At 36.2% G+C, this 6,480-nt stretch overlaps 1 long non-coding RNA gene across 2 annotated transcripts; it reads left to right on the forward strand.

Moving 5' to 3' along the window:
* The first annotated feature begins 2,446 nt into the window (after positions 1 to 2,446).
* LOC136287859 (uncharacterized) lies at positions 2,447 to 6,067 on the forward strand. 2 transcript variants are annotated; one of them, XR_010720393.1, is made up of 3 exons: positions 2,447 to 2,880; positions 3,651 to 3,754; positions 5,325 to 6,067. It is a non-coding gene; the product is annotated as an uncharacterized lncRNA (long non-coding RNA). The 2 variants fall into 2 exon arrangements; XR_010720394.1 differs by having other exon boundaries at positions 2,447 to 2,779.
* Positions 6,068 to 6,480: the final 413 nt, after the last annotated feature.

Here is a 6,480-nt window from a genome sequence, read left to right on the forward strand (position 1 = left end):
AAATTTAAGGCAGACAATTTTTGCCCTGAATGTCTAGTCCAGACTCTGTAAAGTTTGGAACTAAAATTTTTCTTGTATTTTGAATTTGTACAATAGCTAGTAGACCACATCTCTAACCCAGGATTGGTGCTTTAGCTCACTTGAGCAAAATTATGCTTAAAATTTAATGCTGTTACTTGTCCAGTAGATTCAGGTGGACTTTTGCCTCAGTGCAAAGCTACACTGAGACAATTCGTTTAAAAGGTATAGTCAGTCAGTATTACCACTTCACACTCCCTGCTAAAGTCTTTTCCAGCCACAACTGCTCTTGTTTTCTCCCTTCATGAATGTTATTGCTCTGCAAACATTCTTTGTGGAAGGTTGCAGCAGCAATCAATATATTCTTTTCAGGCTATTACTGTGTCCATACACAGCCACACCTAAAAGGGAGGCTTCAGGATTATACCCAACAGATATAAAGAAAAATAATCGTAATGCAGTGACTATCAGCTCATTTAAAGGTATGAAGTCCAAAGGTTCATTGTTGTAAGAGTTGCCCAAGTTCTTGAGAACTTGTTTCATGCTGTGCACTTATACTTCTTTTTCCACATCCATTTTCCCCATACAGCAGCCTGAATTCTTAAACAAGGTAGAATCACCATGTCAGCAATGCAAATGTGGGCTTGAGTGTTCACATATCTTTTCCTCCTGCTTCCTCTCTAAATACTTGTTTATGCCAAGCTGTATATCTGTTCTAAATGTCCAGGGGGTGTGTGGGGAGAGGTCAATTTGCTGGCTGGAAAAAGTAAATGGCCAATATTTCCACTAACCCAGTAGTTAGCAGAGCTATATTCTGAATCTTTTGGCAACTTTCATGATCAAACTGTAGCAGTAGATTTAGTTCTAAATGCCTCATCTTTACTCTGGGCAAATTAAACACCAGCTGGATGTATGAGATACTGAGTGACATCCCCCTCCCCAAGAACATGACCCAGCACTTGGAGAGGAAAAGAAAGATAAAAAGGAAAGGAGACAGAGCTGTCCTGCTGTTCTGTAACACGGGGGGAACCTCACACAGCAGGTTGCAATCTGAACTGTCCCGTTTCATTATGCCACTGAGGCAGACTCCTGCAGTGCATTAAGGTTTTAAAATCATTTAGGAAATATGAAGATACATTGTTATTAAATCATTTCATTACACTTCAAAAACATTTTTCTGATGTCCATTTTCTTAACATAATAAAGATTGTCTTTCACCAGCGGGGACTGGCAAGTGTATATAGACTGAGTTTCTGTAATAATATGATTAGTATGGAAATGGAAATGGACTGTAAATAATACTTAGGATGATCTTTTATTCAGCCACATCAAATAATCACACAAAAGCTTGCTCAGACTGACTTCCATGGTGTGCTGAAAACACGCAAAATTTATCTATAGAGGATTTTTCATGATCAGCCTAAAGTTATATCTAACAAGGATTTATTCATAATAAACACAGTTCATTTGGTTAATTTTTGTTGAAATAAAATGAAAACCTCGAAGACACATTTACATGTAGAAAAAAATAGTTATCAGATAAATAGTATCTGATAGTGTCACACAACCTGTATTTTGCAGATGAATGTATGTATGTATGGCTAAATCAGTGTGAGTCTCATCTGTGTTCACACAGCACTGCAAAACTAAAAATAATTTATTCAAAATTCTAAATTCAAAAATCTACCTATGGAAACTTCTTTCTGATTTCAAGAAGTGAAAACAGAAAAGAAAGGTTTTCTTATTTTACCTTGAAAGTGGTGATTAATTACTTTATTGTTATTAAAAAACTATACAGTGATAAATGACTAATTCTTTTGTAACATTTATTTACATTTATGGCAAAAAGTATATGCTGTTGATGCTAATCAGAACATTCTGCAATGCATGCATTTTTCTTAAAGTACATAAGGGAACTTTCTTTTATTTCTTATCATTGAGCTTTATTTATCTACGGGGGAGTTTTTTACCACTTAGATGCAGACTGAAAATGTCTTTAGGTGTGAAAATAAGTCAGAAGCCTCAACGTATATTACTTAAAGACTGATGAACAATATAAAAGCATCTTTGGAACTTCATTTGTGTTCGCACCAAGAAGCTGTGAGGAAAAGTTGCTGGAAAAGGGAAGCCTTTGAGGAGCTGTGCACTTGCATCACCTCGTCTTTTCAAGATACTCTAGATTATAAAAGATCTGTATTTAGACCACCTTATGACTAGATGTTTTTTTGAATTTCAAACAGCTGGAACTTAGTCAACATTTTTCTTTATCAAAAGTGGTTTAGAAGCTGGGCCCCTGTAGGGGAGCCACATGTGTGGTGAATTCCCATGAATTACACACAGTCGTTTTTATTCAGGAACAAAGAAACAGACTTTCAAGAACTTAAATAATAAGAAGAAGCTGAGTACATCTTCCCATTCCCTTCTTTCTCTTCTGTGTACACTAGATATTTCCAACACTCAACTGAACTCATTAAGGTTTTCCATGGACTTGGCCTGACACATCCTTGAGACAATCTATGACACAACTTTCTGGAAGCTGAATTTTGTAGTTTTTATGAGTGTGACAACACTGAATAAGCACTGCCATGAGTCTTTTCAAGGCCAAAGTCTTCATGTTGAAGGTCCATCCTTCAGGGATAGCTAAGTGTTTTAACTGGCTTTAACCGCTGTCCTAACCTGCTGATCAAAAAAAAAAAAAAAAAAAAAAAATCTTATTTCTTTTGTCTTCTTCAAATGACAATTTAAGGAAGGAAAAAGAAAAGTAAGTCTGTTGGGAAAGAATGTTGAAAAAGGAAGAAAAAAATTGAAAGAAACAAAATTTAAAAATGCATCAAGAAATTCTAAGGAAAAAGACTTTTTAAAGTATGTGGTTTTTTATATCTACTGAACAATTTTTTTAAAAAAGTTTTTTCAGTAAATTGCATTAACTAGTGCTAGTATTGGAGAGAAAATGCAAGAATCAGAATACACATAGGTTTTATTTTATCAGTAATGGCATTCCAGTTAGGAACTGTCATTTCCAAGCAAATCCAAAAATAAATGAAAACAGTAATACTATCCCAAAACTTTCATGGCTACAGCGGTATTGCTATGAAAGTGTCTCACATAGAAGCTGATTTTTGAAGCTGATTTTTTTTCCTCCCATTTGGAATGTTTATGGTTTAGAAAAGTTAATATCACTGCAGCTGGATTTGTTTGCTTTTTTGTTTGTTTGGGTTTTTCGTGGTTTTGTTTTTGTTTGGGGGGTTGTTTGTTTGTTTTTGTGAAGATGAGGGTTAGGAATTTGTAGAGAAAAATGAAAACAGAAAAGAAACTGAAAAGCTCAAAACCAACTCAAAAAAGAGAGATTTACCTGTGAATTGCGGGGCAGGGAATGAACAGCACTTTCTTTGATGGGATTGTTTTTGCAGTCTGTAAAGTGCATGGATTTAAATATTGTGGTTGGGAAACTAACACCTGGAAAGAATTTCTTTTGGAGACTAGTGAACTGCTACATAAATAATTTTCATCCAAGCTTTTGTTGATTATTTAGGTAGGGTTCATCTACAGTGGAAATTCTTCTCAGGATGCTGATTATGAGATTTTCCTGTCTGATAAAGGTCTTTTGTCTCCCACTTCTTTTACCTCTGCAGTGGTCTTTGGTCTTTGTTATACCTTAGCTGTTTGCCATGGAATGAATCTTTGATGTTAACTACTGTTGATCTGTCTTCTTTGACCACGAAGGACTTAAAGCAAGGTGAGGTGAATCCAATCCTTTGTGTGATTAAACTGAAGACATTTCCTTGTCTCTTTTTCCCATTCCCCCCCCCCCCCATTCCATTGTCTTAGTGAAGAAGACAACTGCCATATTACAATTGTTGCCAACTGCTCTGTGTTGTACCATCAATGATACATGTACTTTGTAAACTTCAGAATAAAAGTTGTTGCTGAAAGATGGAGAGATGTAGTCATGACAGTAGGGAACATTAAAAATAAAAAAGTAAAAATAAATATTATGTACAGGAAAAAATCTAAAAATATTTTTGACAAAAAGGAGAAACAAGGCACTTTCTACACTTATCTCAGAGTAATTTTAATACTTTTTGGTTTGATGTAAATAGGAGCTTAACAGTTTATGATAGTTTTTAGATTCTACCAGAGATGTGTTCTTATCTAGTCAAATGACATCATACTTCAAGCACAGTCATAATTTCTTATTGAAAACCTCTGAATCCTGGAGGTCTGTTACCAATCAATGACGACTCAACTGGCACAATTCCCTGGAGGAATCCATTGTCACAGCCCTCCTGGCAGCCAAAAGCTGAGGTGGTGAAGGCGTTGTTTGTTTCAGCAGCTGAAGTGGCAACACGGAAGCTTCACAGTGTACTCCAAGTCCCACCCTCGGCTGCCGGCTGTACACGAGAGCACTCCAGAAGGAAGTCAGGCACATGACACTGTAATAGAGTTTTCAGCTTTGTCTGATTGCATTGCCAACACCATACATATTGAAACACTCTGGCAGCTTCCTAGTGCTCACAGTAAGGAACCTGAACCTTTTGACCTCAAACATCTTATTAAAGACTTTGCCGGACTGTGTCTCTGCAAGGGAAAAAACCAAGAAACTACTGGACTTTTCTCCTCTATAATTCATTCAAGTAAGCCCTTGCTGAGTAGAGGACCTTGGCTTTGATGTTAAAGTCTCCTAATTGGAAGGAAGTGAAGTGTTAGCCTGTCAGGCTATTAGTCTCTCATCAAATACTTTAGGAGGTATCAGAACACTGAAGTTCTCACACTAGTGCAAAGAGAGCATGGAGTGACCTGGTTTTTGTTAAAATGTTTAAACTTTGCATCTGTCTAACAATTTCCCCCCAGATTTAATATAAGTGGAGTTATTTCTTGATATTTCTTTCCTTTTATCTGTACTTTTTCCTCTCAGAGCCTCCTTCTTTTCATTGCCTACAGCATATCAACTTGTGTTCGTAGGAGCGTGGGGGATAACTGGTGTAAGCTATAAAGTCTAAGGATTCATATTACAGCCCTGATTCAAACCCAGGCATTTTGTGCCTAGTGGGACTTACCTCTCTGTTGTTTGACTGTGAAACACCTACTTGTGTGGTGGTTTTCCTCACAGGAAAGTCACCTCTCAGGATGTCCTTACAATAAGCAACATTAAAATTAAAATATTTCTGAAGGATGGTTTTGTTCTAAAGCCTCAGAACAGGCCCATGCTTTATTATTTGCTCAATTTATAGTATTTACTTGCATTCAATCAACTTTAAAAATATGTTGCTGCTTTCCTAATTACTGGTGTTTTTTCTGCATTACAGATTGGGAATCCAAACATGAGGTTGGTGTGCTTCTGTTATAGGCAAATCCAACTAGGCCAAAATGAGAGTGGAATGGAGTCAAAGTCTTGCAGGGATCTGACTAAACTCCTTCCAGGATCATGCAAAGTTGAATTCTGTGTAATTTCTATCCTTTTAGTTGAAAATAGCATCCAAAATGTCACAGTGAAGGCAATTGTGAAACAATATAAAACAACTACCTGAAAGGAAATTACTGAATTGCTATTGCACACCTTTTGGAGTCGTGAAGGTAGTTATTTAGTCACACCTGCTCTATTTCTTAGTTTACAGTATGAGCCTAAATACATTTTGTACTACCAGTGTAAATGTTTCTGTTCTACAAAGTTTTCCCTATTTTGATTTGCTTAGTAGCAGAGTTATGCAAACAAATTACTTGTGGCATATCTTTCATGCATATCTTCCATAATGCTAAGTTTCCTTTTGTATTGCAAGATGATGTCCATATGAAAGCAAATCTAATGCATCTGTGCCCTTATTATGCATGTCTTTTTCCTGGCTGAATATGACCGTGTTCCTGTACAATTACAATTGTTTCTTTTTCATGCAAGTGTTTGAATGGCAGTCAGATCTCTCACTTTAGCTCACCCTTGGTTCTGGCAGCACTTTCATCTGCTTTTGGATGGATCATGAGTTTTGACTTTTAAAACTTCTTTAAATTTTCCTCCACTGTTTCATTTTAGTGATGTTGTTAACTCCTTCTGTAAATCATTCCCATCTCTGAATGTTTAGTATTTGATCATTAAATATTGTAAGGTTTCACACCTCATAGTTATTTTGTTGACTCTGCTTTTCTTATTTGGAAAAATTCTTTTATTCTTTGATGTTTTAAGCAGTAAGGCCCAATCAATTTCTTTCACTTTAGTAAGTTTGATCCCTCTTTACATATCCAAGCTGCAAAGATATCCATGGCACTTCACCAAATATGTCTGTTTCACAAAGAAGGTAATTTACCTGTCTGGGCTCATTACAAAAATCCTTTCAGCAATCCACTTCCACCCAGTTCAGCTGACCACAGGTCTGGGTGCAAGGGCTAATGACTTCATTATTTTTGACACTTTTTGCATTATTCTAAATAAGAATTTAGTTTAATTTGGTTTATTGTCATGTGTTTTAATCT

This window comes from Chamaea fasciata, unplaced genomic scaffold (genome assembly GCF_029207755.1).
Source record: "Chamaea fasciata isolate MVZ Bird 193981 ecotype frontalis unplaced genomic scaffold, bChaFas1.0.hap1 SCAF_3, whole genome shotgun sequence".
NCBI classification, from domain to species: domain Eukaryota; kingdom Metazoa; phylum Chordata; class Aves; order Passeriformes; family Sylviidae; genus Chamaea; species Chamaea fasciata.